The sequence below is a fragment of the Trichosurus vulpecula genome, chromosome 1 (genome assembly GCF_011100635.1).
Source record: "Trichosurus vulpecula isolate mTriVul1 chromosome 1, mTriVul1.pri, whole genome shotgun sequence".
NCBI classification, from domain to species: domain Eukaryota; kingdom Metazoa; phylum Chordata; class Mammalia; order Diprotodontia; family Phalangeridae; genus Trichosurus; species Trichosurus vulpecula.
The window spans coordinates 526145455-526165928 of NC_050573.1; the positions used below are offsets into that span (position 1 = coordinate 526145455).

The window sequence follows — 20474 nt, forward strand, 5'->3', positions numbered from 1 at the left end:
CTGAATATACCACTTCCATTTGATTATGCTTGCCTCTTGTGCATGTCCAATTCTGTGAGAAGCTGGGGTACTCATTACCCAAGTCATAATTGGAATTCCAGGCCTTAATATCACTTCATGACCCAGGGTTAGTTGCTCAGTTTCTACTAAAGCCCAATATGCAGCTAACAGCTGCTTCTCAAAAGATGTATACTGCACTCCAGATGAGGGCAGTTTCCTTGACCAAAAGCCTAAAGGTACACTTAGGCTCTGTTGTTTCTGCCACAGACTCCAATTTGCATAGTCATCTTGTACAGTCACTTGTAACTCCACTGGCCCATTTTGCACAGGCCATAAGTCCAGAGCTAATTGGATAGCAGCCTTTGCTTCCTCAAAAGCTCTTCTTTGTTCAAGGCCCCAATCGAATTCATATTTCTTTCTGGTGACTTTATACAAGGGTTTTAAAATCTGTCCCAAATGTGGGATGTGGTGTCTCCAATAACCAAATAGCCCTATGAACTTTTGGGTCTCTTTCTTATTAGTAGAGGTGGGAAAATCCTGAATTTTTTGTCGAGCTTGTGGGAGAATTTCTCGCAGTCCTCTATTCCACTGTATCCCCAAGAATTTTACAGTTTGAGCTGGCCCCTGAACCTTTGCCGGGTTGATTTCCCATCCTTTGCTTTTCATATGGTCAATTAATAATGCTAAACTCTCCTTCACTTCTTTTATATTCTTTCCCTGTATCACGATGTCATCTATGTAATGTGTAAGCTGTACACCAGGTAGCTTTAATTCATCCAAATGCTCAGCTACGATCCTGTGGCAAATAGTTGGGCTATGAATATATCCTTGTGGCAGGCGTGTAAATGTATACTGTCGGCCTTGCCAAGTAAAAGCAGACTGGTTCCATTGCTTGGGGTCTATTGGGATCATGAAGAAGGCATTGGCCAAATCAATAACTGCATACCAAGTCCCTTCATGCTTTTGTATTCTCTCTATTAAAGTAACCGTGTCTGGAACAGCAGCATACAAGGGAGGAGTCACTTTGTTCAGCTGTCTATAATCTACTGTCATCCTCCATGTCCCATATGACTTTCGGACTGGCCATACAGGGTTGTTCCACTGAGTAGTTGTAGGGACTAACACTCCTGCCTCAACACATTCTCTTATAGTGTTGGCAATTTCATCTTGCCCACCTGGCACACGATATTGCCTCAAAGTAATTACTTCAGAAGGTTCGGGCAAAGTGATTGGATCCATCTTGATTTTCCCCACTAAGACTGCATTAATGCCTATTTTCCTCACAGCAAATTGGTATTTCCCTTCAGGTAAATTTAAGGTCATACCCTTCGAAATGTCTATTCCAATGATGTATTCAGGAATAGCCACAATAACCACACTATATTCTTTCTTGGGCAACTGTCCAATTTTCTTTTTTTTTTCTTTTTTTTAATTCTAATTATTTATTTTTAGTTTACCACACACAGTTCTACATAGTTTTGAGTTCCAGATTTTCTGCCCTCCCTCTCCCCTCCCTCCCCAAGATGGCATGGAATCTCATATAACTATCATGTATAACTTTGCATTGAATTAATTTATACACTAGTCAAGTTGTGGAGAAGAATTATGACCAATGGAATGAATAATGAGAAAGAAGAAACAGAACAAAAAAAAAACAACCCAAAAACAAAAACAAAAGAGAAGCAAAAAGGGCAAGTATGTAGTGCGCCTCAATTTGTATTCAAACTTCACAGTTCTTTCTCTGGATGAAGATAGCATTCTCCATCATGAGTCCCCTGGAGTTGTCCTTGCACCTTAGGTTGCTGAGAAGAGCGAAGTATGTCAGGGTTGGTCCTCACAGAATCCATATATCTGTGGCTGTGCACAACGTTCTCCTGGCTCTGCTCCGCTCACTCAGCATTATGTCATGTAGGTTTTTCCAGGTTGTTACGAAGTCTGCATCATCCCCATTTCTTATGGCACAATAGTATTCCATCACCTTCATATACCACAGCTTGTTCAGCTATTCCCCAATTGATGGGCATCCCTTTGATTTCCAATTCTTGGCTACCACAAAAAGAGCTGCTATAAATATCCTTGTACATATGGGTCCTTTTCCCACTTGTGTGATTTCTTTGGAATACAACCCTAGAAGTGGCAATGTAACAATGTTCCAATTTTCCCACATCCTTTCCAGCATTTATCATTTTCCTGTTTTGTTATTTTAGCCAATCTGACAGGAGAGATGTGGTATCTAAGAGTTGTTTTGATTTGCATTTCTCTAATCAATAGTGATCCAGAGCATTTTTTCATATGCCTATACATAGCTTTAATTTCTTCCTCTGAAAACTGCCTGTTAATATCCTTTGACCATTTCTCAATTGGGGAATGGCTTGTATTCCTATATATTTGGCCCAGTTCCCTGTATATTTTAGAAATGAGGCCTTTATCAGAGAAACTAGTTGCAAAGATTTTCTCCCAATTTTCTGCTTCCCTCCTAATTCTTGTTGCATTGGCTTTTTTTGTACAAAAACATTTCAATTTAACATAATCAAAATTATTTATTTGTATTTTGTAATGCTTTCTATCTCTTGTTGGGTCATGAATTCTTTACTTTTCCATAAATCTGATAAGTAAACTATTCCTTGCTTTCCCAAATTACGTATAGTATCAGCTTTTACTCCTAAATAAAGAACTCATTTTGACTTTATTTTGTTGTACGGTGTGAGATGTTGGTCTCTGCCCAGTTTCTGCCATACCATGTTCCAATTTTCCCAACAGTTTTTGTGAAATAGTGAATTATTAGCCCAGAAGCTGGCCTCTTTGGGTTTATCAAAGAGTAGATTGCTAAACTTGTTGATTTCTCCTACTTGTGTACCTATCCTATTTCACTGATCCACACCCCTATTTCTTAACCAGTACCAGGCAGTTTTGATGACTGCTGCTGTGTAGTACAGTTTAATGTCTGGTATGGCAAGGCCACATTCTCTAGCATGTCTTTTCATTAATACCCTAGATATTCTAGACCTCTTGTTTTTCCAGATGAATTTTGTTATTTTTTTGTCCAGCTCAGTAAAATAATTTTTTGGTAGTTCGATTGGTATGGCACTGAATAGATAGATTAATTTAGGTAAAATTGTCATTTTTATTGTATTAGCTCAGCCTAACCATGAGCAACTGATATTTTTCCATTTATTTAGATCTGATTTTATTCGCGTGAAAAGTGTGTCATAGTTACGTTCATATAGGCCCTGGGTTTGTCTTGGCAAATAGACTCCCAAATATTTTATAGTGTCTATAGTAACTTTGAATGGAATTTCTCTTTCTATCTCTTGCTGTAGGGCTTTGTCAGTAATGTATAGGAATGCTGAGGATTTATGTGGGTTTATTTTATATCCTGCAACTTTGCTAAAGTTGTTTATTATTTCAAGTAGTTTTTTACTTGATTCTCTAGGGTTCTCTACATAAATCATCATATCATGTGCAAAAAGTGATAATTTAGTTTCTGCTTTCCCTATTCTAATTCCTTCAATTCCTTTTTCTTCTCTTATTGCTACAGCTAAAGTTTCTAGTACCAAATTGAATAATAAGGGTGATAATGGACATCCTTGTGTCACCCCTGATCTTATTGGGAATGCATCTAGCTTATCCTCATTACAGATAATGCTTGTCGATGGTTTTAGGTAGATACTATTTATAATTTTAAGGAAAGTTCCACTTATTCCTATGCTTACTAGTGTTTTTAATAGGAATGGGTGTTGTACTTTGTCAAAGCCAAGATGGCCGCATGAAGGCAGCGTCTTACCGGAGCTCTCTCACAAGGTCTGTCAGATTCCCATAAAAAAGTGAATTTGAGCAGATGTGAGAGAGTCAGAAACCGCGAGCAGTCTGCGTGGGGCAAATTTCCGAGCTGGGAGAGTCTGAAAGGCTGAAGACACGAACCTGTAGGTTCGGAGAGTGCTCGGCTGCGGAGCTGCTCTAGACCAAAGTGGAAGCGGCCGGCCGGGAAATTCACGTGGGAGACAGGCTGGGAGAAAGCTGGGCGCCCAAAACTGGCGGAGATCCCGAGGACTCCCAACACAGGACGGCAGTCTGTGGCAGCGAGAGAGGCAGCACAATGCCACTGGCTGGGAAAACACCAACTCTTGACACTTCCAGCCCAGGAACTTCGCTTCTTGAACTTCCAGAAGACTCAATGGCCAGGTAAATGGCTCTGATCCCTCCCCCCCCCCTACCCAGAGAATTCCTCAGAAAAAAAAAAGAGAACTGAAACAGAGGAGAAAGTAGTGGGGCCTCACAGGACAAATAGAAGAAGCTCATTAGTCCCAGAGGGGCAGAGTCAGCAGGGGTCAACACCAGGAGCCTAGATGTAATCTTGCTCCCCCAGGGGAAGTGACAGTCATCAGCTCAAACAACAAACAGCTGAGACCATTGCTGATAAGCAAGTGCTGGAGAGCACCCATAGGGAGTGAGACACCAGGCAGCCAGGCCCCTCCCCACACCTCAGGAAACTGAAGGCTATAATTCTAGACTCACAACCCCCAGAATAAGAAAGCTGGGACAGAGTCCTGAGGCCCAAAGATAGAAATTCGTTGTAACGCCAGGAAAAGGCAAAACAATAAACATGAAGAAGAACACAAAAAAACCAAGGACAATAGATTCTTTTTATGGAGACAGGCAGGATCAAAATATCAATAAGGAAGAGGGCGGCAATGACACTATAGACGTGTCTGATACCTCAAAAGGTAATATGAACTGGTCTCCAGCCCAAAAATCCCTGCTGGAAGAGCTAAAGGAGGATTTTAAAAACCAAATTAGGGAGCTAAAAGAAGACGAAATCAAGTCCCTAAAGAATGAGATTGGTGAAATGGCTACGGAGATACAGAATCTAAAGAGAGAAAATGACACCCTGAGAGGTAAAATCAACCAAATGGAAAAGGAGACTCAAAAGCAAAATGAAAACACTAACACATTAAAAATTAGAGTTGAGCAAGTGGAAGCTAATGAATCTATGAGGCACCAGGAAGTAGTAAAGCAAAACGTCAAGAATGAAAAAATAGAAAAAAAATGTGAAATACCTGATTGGGAAAACAACTGACCTGGAAAATAGATCCAGGAGAGACAATTTGAGAGTTATTGGTCTACCGGAAATCCACGATGAAAAAAGGAGCCTTGACAGTATCTTCGAAGAAATTATCAAAGATAACTGCCCAGAGGTCCTAGAACCAGAGGGCAAAATAGTCATTGAAAGAATTCACCGATCACCCCCTGAAAGAGATCCCAAACTGAAAACACCAAGAAATATTATAGCCGAATTTCAGAACTATAAACTCAAGGAGAAAATACTGCAAGCAGCCAAAAAGAAACAATTCAAATATCGTGGAACTACAGTCAGGATCACGCAGGATCTCTCAGCTTCCACATTAAGAGACAGGAGAAATTGGAATATGATATTCCGAAGGGCAAAGGAGCTGGGACTACAACCAAGGATCAACTACCCAGCAAAACTAAGCATACTTTTTCAGGCAAGGCGATGGACATTCAATGAAATAAGGGAATTCCAGACCTTCCTGAAGAAAAGGCCAGAACTCAATGGAAAATTTGATCTCCAAATACAAAACTCAAGAGAGACATAAAAAAGTAACCAGGGGGAAAAACCCCACAAACCTTAATAACCAATAAGGGCAGGATGTTTACATATTTATGTGGGATTATATCATCTTATGTATGTTATATATATATATATATATATATATACACACACACACACACACACACACACACACACACACACATATATAAGTCATTCTTGTGAATGGTACAGCTATTATGACAAATGAAAGGGATATACATAGGTTGTGAATGCCTGTATAAATTAACTGATGTAAAGATATAAAATATAAGTAAGAGATATAAAGGGAGGGCTATAACAGAAGTGGTAAGGAGGTAGTAGAAAAGGGTAAATTACACCAAATGAAGTGGCACAAAAACATATTAGAGGAAAAGAAGGGAGGGAGAAGAGCAGTATTTGACCTTTACTGTCATCTGATCTAGTTCAAGAAGGGAATAACATACTCTGATAAGTTTAGAAATCTAACTCGTCCTACGGGAAGTGGGAGGGTAAGGGGGGGAAAATGGAGGGGGGTTGGTCAGAAGGGAGAGGAGAAGTAGCAAGTGGGTAACGGTAAGATAAGGGAGGGGAATAAAGAGGGAGGGTTAACTGAGGAAGGCGGCAGTCAAAAGCAAAACTTTGTTGAGGAGGAGAAGGGGAAAGGGAGAATAAAAGCATAAACAGGGGGAATTAGGATGGAGAAAAAGACACAGATAGAAATCATAACCCTGAACGTGTAGGGGATGAACATTCTCACAAAAGAGAAGCAGATAGCAGAATGGATTAAAAACCATAATCCTACAATATGCTGTTTACAAGAAATGCATTTGCAACAGGGGGATACACATAGGGTAAAGATAAAAGGCTGGAGTAAAATATATTGGGCCTCAGCTAAAGTAAAAAAAGCAGGTGGGGCAATCCTAATCTCAGACAAAGCAAAAGTAAAGATAGATTTAATTAAAAGAGATAAGGAAAGACATTATATCCTGCTAAAAGGCACCTTAAACACGGAAGAAATTTCATTGCTTAACATATATGCACCAAGTGGTAAGGCACACAAATTCTTAGAGGACAGGTTAAGGGAGTTACAGGAAGAAATAGACAGCAAAACTATAATATTGGGAGACCTCAACCTCCCCCTTTCTGAACTTGATAAATCTAACCTCAAAATAAATAAGAAAGAAGTTAAGGAGGTAAACAGAATTTTAGAAAAGGCACATATGATAGACCTCTGGAGAAAACTGAATGGGGATATAAGGAATATACTTTCTTCTCAAAAGTACATGGCACATACTCAAAAATTGACCATGTACTAGGGCATAAAAACCTCACAATGCAGTGCAGAAAAGCAGAAGTAGTCAATGCATCCTTTTCAGATCATGATGCAATCACAATCATTTTCAATAAAGTACCATGGAAAAATAAGCTAAAAACTAATTGGAAACTAAATAATTTAATTCTAAAGAATGAGTGGGCCAAAGAACAAATCAGAGAAACAATTAATAATTTCATTCAAGAGAATGACAATAATGAAACAACATACCAAAACTTATGGGATGCAGCAAAAGCAGTTCTTAGGGGAAGTTTTATATCTCTAAAGGCCTACACGAATAAAATAGGAAAAAGGAGATCAGTGATCTGGGCATACAGCTGAAAAAGCTAGAAAAAGAGCAAATTGAAAACCCCCAATTAAATACCAAATTAGAAATACTGAAAATCAAAGGAGAGATTAATAAAATTGAAACCAAGAAAACTATTGAATTAATAAATAAAACAAAGAGCTGGTTTTATGAAAAAACCAATAAAATTGATAAACCTTTGGCCAATTTGATTAAAAAAAAGAAAGAAGAAAATCAAATTACCAGTATCAAAAATGAAAAGGGTAAGGTCACCTCTAATGAAGAGGAAATCAAAACAATAATTAGGAATTATTTTGCCCAACTGTATGCCCATAAATTTGACAACCTTAGAGATAAGAATGAATATCTACAAAAACATAAACTGCCCAGGCTAACAGAGAAGGAAGTGAAATTTCTTAATAACCCCATCTCAGAAAAAGAAATTGAGCATGCCATCAATGAACTCCCTAGGAACAAATCTCCAGGGCCAGATGGTTTTACATGTGAATTCTATCAAACATTTAAAGAACAACTAATTCCTATACTTTGTAGACTATTTGGGAAAATAGGTGAAGAAGGAGTCCTACCAAAATCTTTTTATGACACAAATATGGTACTAATACCCAAACCAGGTATAGTCAAAACCGAGAAAGAAAATTATAGACCAATTTCTCTAATGAATATTGATGCAAAAATTTTAAATAAAATATTAGCAAAAAGATTGCAGCAACTCATTACGAGAATAATACATTATGACCAGGTAGGATTTATTCCAGGAATGCAAGGCTGGTTCAATATTAGGAAAACTATTAGCATAATTGACCATATCAACAAAAAAACTAGCAGAAACCATATGATCATCTCAATAGATGCAGAACTGTCCAATTTTCATCATCAATTTAACTTGTCTGGCTGATATTTCAGTCCCTCCTAATTGGCCCCAGTGTCTATTAATGCCCTAGTTACTGTACTTGACCCATTTTTCCAATACATGGTCAAGTTAATGTGAGGTCTGCAATCCAGCTTACATATTTCCTTAATTTGGGCTGGGGCCTGGCCTGTTTCCTAGTATTCCCTAGCTTGTGATTCACTTGGGTATGAAGGTTCAACATCTGTAGCATTTGCAGGGGCAGTTCTTATTTCCCTATCTCTCCTGTTATCGAGTCCTTTATCTCAGTACATCCTGTACAATTCATTGGTTGGAATGCCATCTATCATTTCAAAACCTACCCCTGCTCTCAATAGAGCAGTGAACATTTCTTTTCTTGTCACTCCATTTTGGCGCCAAGTTTGCTGGCTATTCACCCTTCTCTCTCGAGGAGATCTATCCCTTCCCCAGTCTCCTAAGTCATGTAACTGTAAAATCTTATTTATCACCTCTGTAAGATGGGTCCCTACTTCCCCAAGTAACAGATTCAAAATTAGTTGTTTATAAGCAGGGGGAGCTGTCCTAATTATTAAATTCCTATGAGTGATTCCTATGGGATCATTGTAATATTTGTCTGCAGTTCCTGTCATAATAGCAGTCTTCATTGCCTCCTCCTTTAGTCTCATGATACAATCTTTAAGTGAACACCAGGGTCTGTGCTCAGTGGGCCACATAAAATCATTAGTATATCTCTTATTGCATCCCGCAGCAGCTAATGCCAACAGAGTAGTCCTGCTAGCATCATCTCCTCGCTGATGATGTTCCCTAAAAGCTTGCTGAACTAGAGGATCATGGCTGATACCTATGAATCTCATACAGTCCCTCTTATCTACTGATATTCCACCGGCCCCTTGATCACTGAGCCTTACCATCCAAGATATTAATGGTTCTCCTACTCTTTGGCTGAATCTCAAAATATCTGTGACCTCTTGTGGTGAGAAATCTTCCTGAAATTCCCTCATAACTAAATTGCCACCTCAGGTTTCTGTCCTCTTCCTCTCTACGGGACGAACGCTTGTCTGAGTATTTAACCATCTCCCATTCTCTGTGCAAGGGATGTCCTGAACCCTAGTAGCGTTTTCTGTCTCAGCCCCTAACATTGTTTCATTTTCCCCCCACTCGCTTCCCCTGCCACCATGGCAAGGACAAAGCAGGCAGTCAGGCTTGGTCTGGGCTGAGTTAGGATGCACTCTTGGCTTATTTGGCCTCCTGTTCTCCTAGCCACATTAATAGAAAAGTTCTCATCTGAGTCAGTGGGTTCTTGAGCAGCAATTTGTTCTTCTGCTATCTGAGATTCCCCTTCTTGCTGTGGGGTAGGAGTGCCCCCATCTCTTTCACTTAATCTCAATCTTTCATATACTAGCCGGTAGGCTGATAACACTATCCAGCTTTGCCTAGATAGTGATGCCACTGACTGAATCCCAACCTCTTGTAAACACCTTTCCAAATCCTTATGATCTCCTCTCTGTAGCCTTGGTTCCCAGTTTTCACGGGGTCTGGCTTTTTTTAAAAATTTCTTTATTTATTTTTAGTTTACCACATACGGTTCTACATAGTTTTGAGTTCCAGATTTTCTCCCCTCCCTCCCCCCTCCCTCCCCAAGACCACATGGAATCTCATATAACTGTCATGTATAACTTCGCATTGAATTAATTTATGCACTAGTTAAGTTGTGGAGAAGAATTTTGACCAATGGAATGAATCATGAGAAAGAAGAAACAGATCCAAAAGAAAAAACCCAAAAACAAAAACAAAAGAGAAGCAAAAAAGGCGAGCATGTAGTGCGCCTCGATCTGTGTTCAAACTTCACAGTTCTTTCTCTGGATGAAGATAGCATTCTCCATCTTGAGTCCCCTGGAGTTGTCTTTGCCCCTTAGGTTGCTGAGAAGAGCGCAGTATGTCTGGGCTGGTCCTCACGGGATCCATATATCTGTGGCTGTGCACAACATTCTCCTGGCTCTGCTCCGCTCACTCAGCATTATGTCGTGTAGGTTTTTCCAGGTTGTTACGAAGTCTGCATCATCCCCATTTCTTATGGCACAATAGTATTCCATCACCTTCATATACCACAGCTTGTTCAGCCATTCCCCAACTGATGGGCATCCCTTTGATTTCCAATTCTTAGCTACCACAAAAAGAGCTGCTATAAATATTTTTGTACATATGGGTCCTTTTCCCGCTTGTGTGATTTCTTTGGGATACAAACCTAGAAGTGGTATTGCTGGGTCAAAGGGTATGAACATATCTATAGCCCTTTGGGCATAGTTCCAAACTGCTCTCCAAAATGGCTGGATCAGCTCACAACTCCACCAGCAATGCAACAATGTTCCAATTTCCCCACATCCTTTCCAGCATTTATCATTTTCCTGTTTTGTTATTTTAGCCAATCTGACAGGAGAGATGTGGTATCTAAGAGTTGTTTTGATTTGCATTTCTCTAATCAGTAGTGATCCAGAGCATTTTTTCATATGCCTATACATAGCTTTAATTTCTTCCTCTGAAAACTGCCTGTTAATATCCTTTGACCATTTCTCAATTGGGGAATGGCTTGTATTCCTATATATTTGGCCTAGTTCCCTGTATATTTTAGAAATGAGGCCTTTATCAGAGATACTAGTTGTAAAGATTTTCTCCCAATTTTCTGCTTCCCTCCTAATTCTTGTTGCATTGGCTTTTTTTGTACAAAAACATTTCAATTTGACTTAATCAAAATTATCCATTTTGCATTTTGTAATGCTCTCTATCTCTTGTTGGGTCATGAATTCTTTACTTTTCCATAAATCTGATAAGTAAACTATTCCTTGCTTTCCCAAATTACTTATAGTATCAGCTTTTACTCCTAACTCATGAACCCACTTTGACTTTATTTTGGTATGTGGTGTAAGATATTGGTCTATGCCCAGTTTTTGCCCTACCATTTTCCAATTTTCCCAACAGTTTTTGTGAAATAGTGAATTATTAGCCCAGAAGCTGGTCTCTTTGAGTTTATCAAAGAGTAGATTGCTAAACTTGTTTATTTCTCCTACTTGTGTACCTATCCTATTCCACTGATCCACACCCCTGTTTCTTAACCAGTACCAGGCAGTTTTGATGACTGCTGCTGTGTAGTACAGTTTAATATCTGCTGTGGCTAAGCCACCTTCTCTAGCATGTCTTTTCATTAATATCCTAGATACTCTAGACCTCTTGTTTTTCCAAATGAATTTTGTTATTATTTTGTCCAGCTCAGTAAAAAAATTTTTTGGTAGTTCGATTGGTATGGCACTGAATAGATAGATTAATTTAGGTAAAATTGTCATTTTTATTATATTAGCTCGGCCTAACCGTGAGCAACTGATATTTTTCCATTTATTTAGATCTGATTTTATTCGCGTGAAAAGTGTTTCATAGTTATGTTCATATAGGCCCTGGGTTTGTCTTGGCAAATAGACTCCCAAATATTTTATAGTGCCTTCAGTAACTTTGAATGGAATTTCTCTTTCTATCTCTTGCTGTTGGGCTTTGTCAGTAGTGTATAGGAACACTAAGGATTTATGTGGGTTTTTTTTATATTCTGCAACTTTGCTAAAGTTGTTTATTATTCCAAGTAGTTTTTTACTTGATTCCCTAGGATTCTCTAGATAAATCATCATATCATCTGCCAAAAGTGATAATTTAGTTTCTTCTTTTCCTATTCTAATTCCTTCAATTTCTTTTTCTTCTCTTATTGCTACAGCTAAAGTTTCTAGTACCAAATTGAATAATAGGGGTGATAATGGACATCCTTGTTTCACCCCTGATCTTATTGGGAATGCATCTAGTTTATCCCCATTGCAAATAATGCTTGTCGATGGTTTTAGGTAGATGCTACTTATAATTTTGAGGAAGGTTCCACTTATTACTATGCTTTCTAGTGTTTTTAATAGGAATGGGTGTTATACTTTCTCAAAGACTTTTTCTGTGTCTATTGAGATGATCATATGGTTTCTGCTAGTTTTGTTGTTGATATGGTCAATTATGCTAATAGTTTTCCTAATATTAAACCAGCCTTGCATTCCTGGAATAAATCCTACCTGGTCATAGTGTATTATTCTCGCAATGAGTTGCTGCAATCTTTTTGCTAATATTTTATTTAAAATTTTTGCATCAATATTCATTAGAGAAATTGGTCTATAATTTTCTTTCTCTGTTTTAACTCTACCTGGTTTGGCCATTAGTACCATATTTGTGTCATAAAAAGAATTTGGTAGGACTCTTTCTTCACTTATTTCCCAAATAGTCTACAAAGTATTGGAATTAGTTGTTCTTTAAATGTTTGATAGAATTCACATGTAAAACCATCTGGCCCTGGAGATTTTTTCCTAGGGAGTTCATTGATGGCATGCTCAATTTCTTTTTCTGAGATGGGGTTATTAAGAAATTTCACTTACTTCTCTGTTAGCTTGGGCAGTTTATGCTTCTGTAGTTATTCATTCATATCTCTAAGGTTGTCAAATTTATGGGCATACAGTTGGGCAAAATAATTCCTAATCATTGTTTTGATTTCCTCTTCATTAGAGGTGACTTCACCCTTTTCATTTTTGATACTGGTAATTTGATTTTTTTCTTCCTTTTTTTTAATCAAATTGGCCAAAGTTTTATCAATTTTATTGGTTTTTTCATAAAACCAGCTCTTTGTTTTATTTATTAATTCAATAGTTTTCTTGGTTTCAATTTTATTGATCTCTCCTTTGATTTTCAGTATTTCTAATTTGGTATTTAATTGGGGGTTTTCAATTTGCTCTTTTTCTAGCTTTTTCAGCTGTATGCCCAGATCATTGATCTCCTCTTTCCCTATTTTATTCGTGTAGGCCTTTAGAGATATAAAACTTCCCCTAAGAACTGCTTTTGCTGCATCCCATAAGTTTTGGTATGTTGTTTCATTATTGTCATTCTCTTGAATGAAATTATTAATTGTTTCTCTGATTTGTTCTTTGGCCCACTCATTCTTTAGAATTAAATTATTTAGTTTCCAATTAGTTTTTAGCTTATTTTTCCATGGTACTTTATTGAAAATGATTGTGATTGCATCATGATCTGAAAAGGATGCATTGACTACTTCTGCTTTTCTGCACTGCATTGTGAGGTTTTTATGCCCTAGTACATGGTCAATTTTTGAGTATGTGACATGTACTTTTGAGAAGAAAGTATATTCCTTATATCCCCATTCAGTTTTCTCCAGAGGTCTATCATATGTGCTTTTTCTAAAATTCTGTTTACCTCCTTAACTTCTTTCTTATTTATTTTGAGGTTAGATTTATCAAGTTCAGAAAGGGGGAGGTTGAGGTCTCCCAATATTATAGTTTTGCTGTCTATTTCTTCCTGTAACTCCCTTAACCTGTCCTCTAAGAATTTGTGTGCCTTACCACTTGGTGCATATATGTTAAGCAATGAAATTTCTTCCGTGTTTAAGGTGCCTTTTAGCAGGATATAATGTCCTTCCTTATCTCTTTTAATTAAATCTATCTTTACTTTTGCTTTGTCCGAGATTAGGATTGCCCCACCTGCTTTTTTTACTTTAGCTGAGGCCCAATATATTTTACTCCAGCCTTTTATCTTTACCCTATGTGTATCCCCCTGTTGCAAATGCATTTCTTGTAAACAGCATATTGTAGGATTATGGTTTTTAATCCATTCTGCTATCTGCTTCTCTTTTGTGAGAATGTTCATCCCCTACACGTTCAGGGTTATGATTTCTATCTGTGTCTTTTTCTCCATCCTAATTCCCCCTGTTTATGCTTTTATTCTCCCTTTCCCCTTCTCCTCCTCAACAAAGTTTTGCTTTTGACTGCCGCTTTCCTCAGTTAACCCTCCCTCTTTATTCCCCTCCCTTATCTTACCGTTACCCACTTGCTACTTCTCCTCTCCCTTCTGACCAACCCCCCTCCATTTTTCCCCCCTTACCCTCCCACTTCCCGTAGGACGAGTTAGATTTCTAAACTTATCAGAGTATGTTATTCCCTTCTTGAACTAGATCAGATGACAGTAAAGGTCAAATACTGCTCTTCTCCCTCCCTTCTTTTCCTCTAATATGTTTTTGTGCCACTTCATTTGGTGTAATTTACCCTTTTCTACTACCTCCTTACCACTTCTGTTATAGCCCTCCCTTTATATCTCTTACTTATATTTTATATCTTTACATCAGTTAATTTATACAGGCATTCACAACCTATGTATATCCCTTTCATTTGTCATAATAGCTGTACCATTCACAAGAATGACTTATATATGTGTGTGTCTGTGTGTGTGTGTCTGTGTGTATATATATATATATATATATATATATATATATATATATTTATATATATAAAACATACATAAGATGATATAATCCCACATAAATATGTAAACATCCTGCCCTTATTGGTTATTAAGGTTTGTGGGGTTTTTCCCCCTGGTTACCTTTTCATGTCTCTCTTGAGTTTTGTATTTGGAGATCAAATTTTCCATTGAGTTCTGGCCTTTTCATCAGGAAGGTCTGGAATTCCCTTATTTCATTGAATGTCCATCGCCTTGCCTGGAAAATCATGCTTAGTTTTGCTGGGTAGTTGATCCTTGGTTGTAGTCCCAGCTCCTTTGCCCTTCGGAATATCATATTCCAATTTCTCCTGTCTTTTAATGTGGAAGCTGAGAGATCCTGCGTGATCCTGACTGTAGTTCCATGATATTTGAATTGCTTCTTTTTGGCTGCTTGCAGTATTTTCTCCTTGAGTTTATAGTTCTGAAATTTGGCTATAATATTTTTTGGTGTTTTCAGTTTGGGATCTCTTTCAGGGGGTGATCGGTGAATTCTTTCAATGCCTATTTTGCCCTCTGGTTCTAGGACCTCTGGGCAGTTGTCTTTGATAATTTCTTCGAAGATACTGTCAAGGCTCTTTTTTTCATAGTGGATTTCCAGTAGACCAATAACTCTCAAATTGTCTCTCCTGGATCTATTTTCCAGGTCAGTTGTTTTGCCAATCAGATATTTCACATTTTTTTCTATTTTTTCATTCTTTACGTTTTGTGTTATTACTTCTTGGTGCCTCATAGATTCATTAGCTTCCACTTGCTCAAGTCTAATTTTTAATGAGTTAGTGTTTACATTTTGCTTTTGAGTCTCCTTTTCCAATTAGTTGATTTTGCCTCTCAGGCTGTCCTTTTCTCTCTCTAGAATCTGAATCTCCGTATCCTTTTCGCCAATCTTATTCTTTAGGGACTTGATTTCATCAGTGAATTTTTTTTCCATTTTTTCCATATTCTCTTTTAGCTCCCTAATTTGGTTTTTAAAATCCTCCTTTAGCTCTTCCAGCAGGGATTTTTGGGCTGGAGACCAGTTCATATTACCTTTTGAGGTATCTGATGTATTTACAGTATCGTTACTTTCCCCTTGGATATTTGTATTTTGATCTTGCCTGTCTCCATAAAAAGAATCTATTGTCCTTGGTTTTTTTGTGTTCTTCTTCATATTGGTTTGCCTTTTGCTGGCTTTACAACGAATTTCTGTCTGTGGGCCTCAGGGCTTTCTGTCCCAGCTTTCTTATTCTCGGGGTTGTGAGTCTAGAATTATAACCTTCAGTTTCCTGAGGTGTGGGGAGGGGTCTGGCTCCCTGGGGTCTCACTCCCTGTGGGTGCTCTCCAGCACTTGCTTTTCAGCAATGGTCTCAGCTGTTTGTTGTTTGAGCTTATGTCTGGCACTTCCCCTGGGGGAGCAAGGTTATGTCTGGGCTCCTGGCGTTGACCCCTGCCGACTCTGCCCCTATGGGACTAATGAACTTCTGCTATTTGACCACTGAAGCCCCACTACTTTCTGCTCAGTTCTAGGGTTCTTTTTTTTCCCCCAAGGGATTCTCTGGGTGGGGAGGGGAGGGATTAGAGCTGTTTACCTGGACATTAAGAACTCCTGGAAGTTCAAGAAGCCGCGTTTAATATGTTTGGGCTGCAAACTTCTGGAGACTGTGTTTTATGGGTGGTGTTGCGCTGCCTCTCGTCGCTTCCACAGACTGCCCTCCTGTGTTGGGAGGCCTGGGGATCTCCGCCCGTTTCGGGCACCCAGCTTTCTCCCAGCCCGTCTCCCACATGGATTTCCCGGCCAGCCGATTCCGCTTTGGTCTGGAGCAGCTCCGCACAGAGCACTCTCCGAGCCTACAGGTTCGTGCCTCCGGCCTTTCAGACTCTCCCAGCTCAGAAATTTGCCCCATGCAGACTGCTCGGGGTTTCTGACTCTCTCACTTCTGCTCAAATTCACTTTTTTATAGGAATCTGACAGACCTTGTGAGAGAGCTCCGGTAAGACGCTGCCTTCATGCGGCCATCTTGGCTTTGCCCCCCCAGGGTCCAGCTTTTTTAGCCAATTCCTTTGCTAAGGAGGAATAAAATGAATCCTCCCACCCTGGGATATTCGTCTCTTCCTCTGAAGTTCTTCTGCTTCTGAATAGAGATCTTATATCTAGAGATCCCATCCACTTCATCGCCAAATATATTAGGAAGGCAGAATTTATGATTTCAAAGAGAATCTCATATGTGCCTGAAAGGTCTGGAACCGCAGGATATAAGGAATTCTCTAGGCAGAATGCAGGAGAACTAAAGCATGTATTTACACTCCACAATAACAAGCCCACAAACCAGCGTCCCCATTTTGATATTTTCATCAAAAGCTTCCAGACCCAATAAGTCCGCCTTACAAGGGTAACCAGGAGGCCACAGAGAAGCGAGATGGTATAAGGCAAAATCGTATACATGCTTCCCCTGTAAGGTAAGAATATTACCCACTAGCCTCTAGTCAGCTCTGCTACCAGCTGCTCAGCTTCGGCTGTAGGCGTCTCTGGCTCCAACTGGGAAAGGAAAGGAGGATCTTCAAGCTGTCCTCTCCCCTCTTATAGAGTTTTTGACATCATCAAGCGCCACCTGAACGACCAGGGCGGATTGGTTCTTGACTTGGCCCCTCCCCCTAGCGTAGACCACGTTAACACACCTCCCTCAGCCAGCCCCACGACTCATCACACAGGAAGCTCTCTGATCCCTGGCATGGTCGCTGGGCCTCCTGCCCCGGAAGAGCAAGCCCCAGCATCTAGGGAAGCTCAACGAGGCAAGCTGAGTCATTCAAAGAAAACAAAGTCCATTCTGGCTACAGCTTGCTAGTGCCTCCAGGAACAAATACAAAATTTGGCATTGCAAACTCCTTATACCCTAACCCTCTTATACCTTTTCATTCTTCTTCCACAGTATGCCCTGACACTTATATTTTCTTCCAATTTCACTGAATGTTTTGCTGTTCCACAAACAAGAAATTCCATCTCAGCTCCAAATATGTTCTCTAGCTGTTCTCTTTGCCTACAATGCACAACCTGCTCTATTCTGACTTCTGACCTCCCTGGCTTCGAGTCCCAATACAAATCTTACCTTGTACAGAAACCTTCCCTCAATCCCTCTTAATTCCTGTGGTTTCTCTTTTTTAATTATTTCCCATTTATCCCATATAGATTTTTTTTGCATATTGACTCTCCCATTGGATTTTAAACTCCTTGAGGTCAAGGAATGTCTTTTGCCTCTTTATGTATCCCCAGAACTTAGCAGAGTGCCTGGGAAATAGCAGGCACTAAATAAATGTTTTTTGGTTGATGGATAGATGCATCTGTTTCAGAATCTGATTCATTGTTCTTCTGACAAGACTTATATCTTCTTTTTTCCACTCATCTCTTTTCTCTTGCCATGTTGAAAAAACTAGATTCAGCAAGGACAACAAAGGGAGCATTAACCCCTATGTGTACCTGCCCTTTGGTGCTGGTCCCCGAAACTGCATTGGGATGAGATTTGCACTTATGAACATAAGAGTTGCAACTAGCCGACTCCTGCAGGAATTTTCCTTCAGAACGTGTAAAGAGACACAGGTGAGGAGTCACATCTTTTGTTTTAATACTTAGGATGGGTTTTGTTGAGATGATTTTATTTTCAAAGTAGAGAAGTATCCTATGTCACGTGGACAAATTTTATTCAACACAATTTGCCTGTTTCTTGATAGTAGGCTATTAAGGATTAGCTTACTATTATTAGGATGGAAATATACAGAAGGCCAAGAGAGAAATAAAGTGTTTTTTCCTATTTAATTAATTTGATTTAACTATAGTAAGAGTAACTTAGACACAAAATTCTTGGTTGCAAACAGTATAGTTTTTGAAGACCAATAATAGTAGCCCCCTTTTAATTCCTTTGTTTTATGAGAAAAAAATATGCAGTATTAAAGATAATTGGGGTGAATAAAATCTCTTAATTTCAGCAAGACTCTTGATTCTATACTATGACTTACTAGTATTAATATAACTTAAGTATATAGCTAATATATATTTATTCACTGATTGTCTATTTTCTTAGTCTCTGAGATCAAACCTACATTGTGTCTCTATTACAATCATATCAATCTAACACTCCTTTGCATGACATTGTAGCTAGTTTTGTCTTGATTTCTTTTTTTTTTTTTGGAGTGTGGAAGGCAGGGCAGTTGGAGTTGTGTGACTTGCCCAAGGTCACATAGTTATTAAGTGCATTAATTGTCTGAGGCCAAATTTGAACTCAGGACCTCCTGACTCCAGGGCTGGTGCTTGACTCACTGTGCCACCTAGCTGCTCTGTCTTCATTTCTATAATCTTATTTTCCATTGGATATAATTAATATTTGTAACTAGTTCTCTTTCCCTCTGTTGTTTGGTATTGAAAAGTTATTGAATTCTAATATTTTCCTTAATTGGTGCAGGTTCCTCTGAAGCTGAGCAAGCGGCCATTCCTTTCACCAACTCTACCCATCGTCCTGCAGGGTGTATCAAGGACCAAATAGACAAACCAATACTAGAAATTCTCCTTCTCATTCTACTTATTCCTATCTACAGTCATGCCCCAGATTTCTCTTCTAGAGTTCAAAGACATGGAATCCTAGGTTTTAAGAGGAACTTAATTTACCTTATGAAGCAAACAAAGAAAAAGATGTTTTTGTAAACCAGGGAGATGAGTACTTAGATATTTCAGATGGTCTTTTGGAGTCTGAGGACCATTGTATAATGTTCAATTGTGTCAAGTGTCACATAAAATGATCTAACTGAGCACATTCTAAATGAAATAACCCCCAAATAGATTAGTACCACTTGATATTATTAGGCTATAGTGATGCAATCCATGTACATGGAGAAACCACAAATTGATTGTTCATTATTCTTATCAACAATAGTCCTTAATAATTAGTAGTGAATGTAGTAATATTTGAAGTGCATTTTACTTATTTTTAAAATTCTGCAATCGATCTCAGCAAAACATTTTTACTTTCTGTTTTTTTTGTCATTTTTTCCCTTTGTGTCTGTGTTTTCTTTCACAATATCACTACTATGGTAATATGTAATTGATCATATGTAACCTAAATGAAAATGCTTCCAGTCTTTAGGATGGGGAAGGTGGGGGAGGGAGAAAGAAAATTTGGAACTTAAAATTAAAAAAGAAACAAATGTTAAAATTGTCTTTACATGTAGCTGGTGAAAATAAAACATTCATTTGTTATTCTGTATTTGACAACTGTGTTGCTACAAACCAGTAAAGACATTTCTGAAAACATTTTGTTTAATGTCTATTATCCTTAAAGTCATATCGGTGTCATTTACTTGGATAGGCCACGTATTGCTTTTGATTATCTCATTATTATTATTTTGCCAATTAGCTGATCAGAGTCTTCATACCGAAATCTAGTGTAACCATTGAGAGCTCTGGGAAGTGAATGTATTTACTTTCTTCTTGGTACTTTTTTGCTTCTTTTGGGGAACTAAATTCACAGCTCCTTTTTTTTTTCTACCACATGAGACTTTCTAGCTTGCTGTTCTAAAGGCACGTTCGAGCATTGTAGCACAGAAAGCTTCTCAGGGAAACCAGCTAACTCCTTTTTCATCTGTACTTTTTCCTCCAGTAATTTGTCTTTGCTTTTACACATAATATGATAACTTGTTAGCAAGACACAGCCTCTCCTACACACCCTTGCCAGTTCTTTTTCTGGTTCTACTGGTATTCCTTGCAAACATCTTTCTAAATCTCTGGGTCCTCCCTTTTGTAGCCTTCATTCTCAGTTTTCACAGAGCCTTGTGCTTTTAGCCCATTCTCTTGCCTAGGAGGAAAAAAGTAAACCTTCCCATCTTGGGATATCCATTTTGTTCCCTAAAATATTCCTGCCTCCAAGTAGAGGTCTGATACTTTGCAATCCCATCCTCCTTGCCAAATGTAGTGCCAATGCAATACCCATAGTGGCTACGGCTGCTATCACTATGCCAGTATAGTTCTGAATCACAAAATATAACAAATTTTCTTCATTGA

The 20474-nt window shown here is 38.7% G+C and overlaps 1 pseudogene; it reads left to right on the forward strand.

The window, feature by feature from the left end:
* Positions 1 to 18978, forward strand: part of LOC118841257 — a 66576-nt pseudogene extending 47598 nt beyond the window's left edge.
* The last annotated feature ends 1496 nt before the right edge of the window (positions 18979 to 20474 follow it).